Source organism: Liolophura sinensis, chromosome 1 (genome assembly GCF_032854445.1).
Source record: "Liolophura sinensis isolate JHLJ2023 chromosome 1, CUHK_Ljap_v2, whole genome shotgun sequence".
NCBI classification, from domain to species: Eukaryota; Metazoa; Mollusca; class Polyplacophora; order Chitonida; family Chitonidae; genus Liolophura; species Liolophura sinensis.
The window spans coordinates 51,488,198-51,492,894 of NC_088295.1; positions in this window are offsets into that span (position 1 = coordinate 51,488,198).

A 4,697-nucleotide genomic window follows, 5' to 3' on the forward strand; every position below is an offset into this window, starting at 1 on the left:
TTTTTTCTCTTTTTTTGACGGTTGTGCTTTACACTGATATATCTGTGACAAGAATCATCACTTTGATCAAAATTTAAGGTCATCATATCACAAGTTCTAACACTAAATAAGGTACATTATATTCATCAAGTGCTTGTGGGGTTCATGTTCAGTCTAACCTATCATGCATTAGGAGTGGTTAGCAAGGGGCATTTCAATTGGACGTGAAATATTCAGACCTGCTTGCTGTTTTTAAATGATCATACAAAACCACTGGTTTACAAAATTGATACTATTGGAATGACTAATTTGAAACTTGGTATACACAATTCCATTAGATGTGATTTGTGTAGGATTTGATCAAGGTCTGTCAAGGGTTAGATTCCACAGTGCCACTTCTGAATTTGGTACATGATTTTATAAGCTTTCCTGGGCTTTAGAAATTTAAATTTTGACCACCTCATGAATGCTGTCCAGATTTCGTCCAGCACCAAAATTTACAAAGCATTGTGACAAGCGTTTAAAACCTTGGCTTTGGCTAGGAGTGGCTGTGTGGAATTGACCTCCTGGCTCTTTGTCTTAAATACACGTTCTTCTAAAACCAGGGCTAAGCCAGTGACAGTATTTGATAAGAGTGCTTATCGTGTAGTACAACAAGTAATATTTTGAACTGTGATATGCCTAGAAAGTCACCTCAGATTTCTCTTAACTTCATAGGTATAGTAAAGGGGCATTTGTGTCTTGTTTACTTTGTATCCATTTTTCAAAACATATCATAAGATGCAATTTATTGTCTTCAGTTTTGTACATCTTTTGAACATAGAGAAATGCCATGTGACAACTCAGAAGAAACATATTGTACACTCTTTTGTAAAAAAAATCTCTCAGTTATTTATTAATGTTTTTGCCTTGTTGAATTTTGCTTTCTCAGATTCCTTCAACAATAGATAACCTATGCCTACATGTATTTTGTGAGGTGTACACGACATAAGCACGTTGCTTCACGCGTCACTTTATCAAAGAATAGTATTTTGTTGATTTTCTTTATTATTTTCATTTCATATTGAATAAAAGTTTTCTAACATGTTACGTTGGACATGAGTGGTAAATCATTTGACAGATTTGTACTTTGGCAAAAATTTGTAGAGTTGCAATCCTGTAAACTTTTATCTCTGGATGTGGCGACCTGGTACCAGCACGATTGCAGGTTTCCATAGCTGTAATGCTGCATATTCGTTTGAGCTGATTTATTTATTTATTTATTTGCTTCTTAATATAACTATATTCAAGAATTTTTCACTTACAGTGGCGTAAATGGTCATGTATGCGTCATGGACGTCTTGTTATCACCAAGAAATAGACATTGGAGAAGACGACCAGTGTCGTCTATGCTATATAGCCCTTGGCCAGCGGGGATATGGCAATATCCCTGCCTTTGTCGATAGGTGTATTTATTTATTTTAATGGTGTTTTACGCCTCATTCAAGAATATTTCAAAATATGGTAGGAGGAAACCTGGTAGAGCCGAGGGGAAACTTACGAACAAAGCAGAAGCTTGCTGACTGACCTTGGCGGGAGAGGCAGACAGTATGAGCGACTACCTAAGCTTATCTGGGACCCCAAAAGTTGAAAACTGTGGTGCCCAGGGCCTCTGCACCCCTCCACCCCACCCTATTCCGGTTTCGATGCCACCAAGTTACGCTTCTGTAACGCAAGGTTCATCATACAGAGAGTGTATCAGACAGAGGCTGGGCTCATCAAAGTGACCACTTGACCACAGTTATCTGCTACCATCAAGAGTACTTGCATTTCAGCCTCATCTGCTCATCCAAACTCATCTCACGCATACAACCTCATTGATCCAGCCCATTCTATTCCAAGTGCAATTCAACCCAGAAGTGCACGAGCGGTTCGAATTTCCGATGGTCATATTCCGATATTCCGATATTCATTATAACCTTGGCGAAGAAAACCTACATTAATTATTCTGCAACTCCACTGATGTCTCTGTCATCCATTATATAGTCGATCAGCCCTGCTCTTATGCAGCATCGAAACTCGAGCCACGAATGATATCCTCAATATCAATTCTTATCCAAAGTATACCCTTCTCGACATAAGTTACCAACGAAATAACTGGGAAATTTCTGTTAGCGTATCAGAAGTAAGCCAAACCAAAACGGCAGGAGGAGCGGTAGAGTGATGTACTGTTGCATTAGATCACCAATAACCGCGAACAAGTGCATTTTTTTTTTTTTACCTCAGTACTTAGTTGTGAAATGATTGTTCGTCACAGTGAATGAGTTGTAGCTTTTAGCACACCGTTTAATCCCCGCAGTTTAAATGGAATAAGGTGAAGATGCAAACTGTGTTGATATATTCCAGCAGCTTATTTCCATGCATATTTCGCGACTTTAAGCGACTGATTTTTGGTTCTTCGGATATTGGCCAGATGAGTAAACAGAAGAGGCCTGCGCTAGTGCTGTTGTGTTTTGTTGCCGACTTAACTTAGATTGTGCTGTCGTAATAACAAGAGAAAGTATAAGCTCATTCTTTTGCTGCTTTATATGTAGTACCACAACGTGACACAAAAATTAGCATATCGATTACAGTTAAGAATGAGTGAGTGAGTGCTTAGGGTTTAACTTCGTACTCAACAATTTTTCAGTAATACGACAAAGAAAGAATCTTTCTGGTGTATGTAATGTGCCTCCTTGTCGCAGGACGGATTTCCACTGCTCTTTTATCTAGTGCTGCTTCACTGAGACGACTTACCGAAGGCAAGTAAGCCGCCCCGCCCGAGCCATTATACTAATACCGGTCAACCAGTCGTTGCCCCATCGCCTTCATGCTGAACGCCAAGCGAGGAAGTTTCCTCTTTTAAAGTCTTTAGGTGTGACTCGACCCAGGATTGATCCTAGATCTACCGCTTCCGAAGCGGACGCTCTACCAACTACAATTAAGGATGAAGACGGATGCCAAAACAACTGTAAAAGAGCGGTCTTCCAAAGATATACAGGTTTAACCCAATCTCTGTACACTGATATGTATAATAGGCCTATATCTTAAAGTCTAACTGAAGTGTGATCAGTATCTATTCTTTTACACCGAGGGCCTAACAACCATACAGGCTATCAGCTTTCACCATGCAGGATAAGGCTATCAGATGATCAGGTACATATATCAATCTCGTGACACCCATACACTGTAATAACTAACATTCTTATCAACAGGTGTACTTTGAGTATGACCGTGTGGTGCATATTTATACGAACACATACAACTCTCTGTTCTCCACCGTGATTAATTACACGGAGTTCTCCAGAAAACAATCACAAGACGGTGATAGGAATACTGGCATCAGGGTTAGCAACTGATAGAGCACGAGCTCAATTTGCTGGGACACATACTTCGTCGACAAGACTGGAGAGTGCGAAATTTCATCAATTTCTAAGAGAGATGTTCTAACAAAACACTGTTGTGTGATATCTATGCAGGACAAGTTAGGTATAGGCGCTATTACTAGCTTACACAGGAGGTTTAGACAATTATTTGGGCTGTATTACGTGCTTTGGAATTTACAATGAAGTTTGAGAATATCCTTCAGCTTATTGGTGACTTCTCCACTTACCAGAAACGGATATATGTTTTGTTATGCCTTCCTTCCATCCTGTGTGCCTTTCACATGGTAGACTCGGTATTTTTACTTGCAACTCCACTACACAGGTGAGTCCTGGAATCAGACTTTCACTTTTTTGCAGGAATCATGAAGAGCGTACAGCAAAAAAAAAAAAAAAAAAAAAAAAGCAGAACACAAGAAAAAAAAAACAATTTCACCACCTCACTGTTATTGGACGAGTTTATCTGCCCCGGGATCACGAAATGATTTTAGACCGATGTCAAAATTTGATATCACTTTAAATTTTTTAATTCTTACATAACATTGTCAAAATCTTGCTTGACAACGTAAATTTCGGGTAAGTTATTGTAAAACAAATGTCATCTAAAATAACGGAAAGGAACATACCAAATGCAATGACTGAAATTTTGACTTTTCCTAAAATCACTTCGTGATCCCGGGGCCAGCTGTACTTCTTTAGCATAGTTATGCAATAATAAAGGGGAGAGAAGGCATACACGCTTCAATTAAGTTAAAACATTCTCAGCATTCGTATACTTATTTGAATTTATAAATCAACCATGGTTTTGGGGCTCTGCCCATTAATGTATCGCCCATGTAGTTTTTTTAAATTTCATCTGAAGTTGTTCATTTTCGGCCCAGGTTAACTAATGCTATAATTTTATTTGTTAATCTGATCGGTATTTTACACCATACTCAAGAATATTTCACTTATACGACTTGCAGATGGGAGGAAACTAGGAGAAACCGACGACCATCCGCAGGTTTCTCTTAGAATTCCCCACGTACGGCGAGAGAAAAAGCCAGCATGAGCTGGACGAATTCACAACGACCTCAATGGTGAGAGGCTTTTCGATCATTTGCGCCCCGCTATCCAGCTAACCGCCTCAGCCAAAGAGGGCTCAACTAATGCTATAAACAAGAACGAGATGAGTACAGTGTATATACAGATCTGAACTATACAGCATTTGTATGTAGCGTTTCGTGTGCAGTTACTTCCCTTTAATGTTATCTGTTACACACGGCGTCCAGTTTGTTCACCGCAACTATATATATTTACGTTCTTCTCTAGCACCGT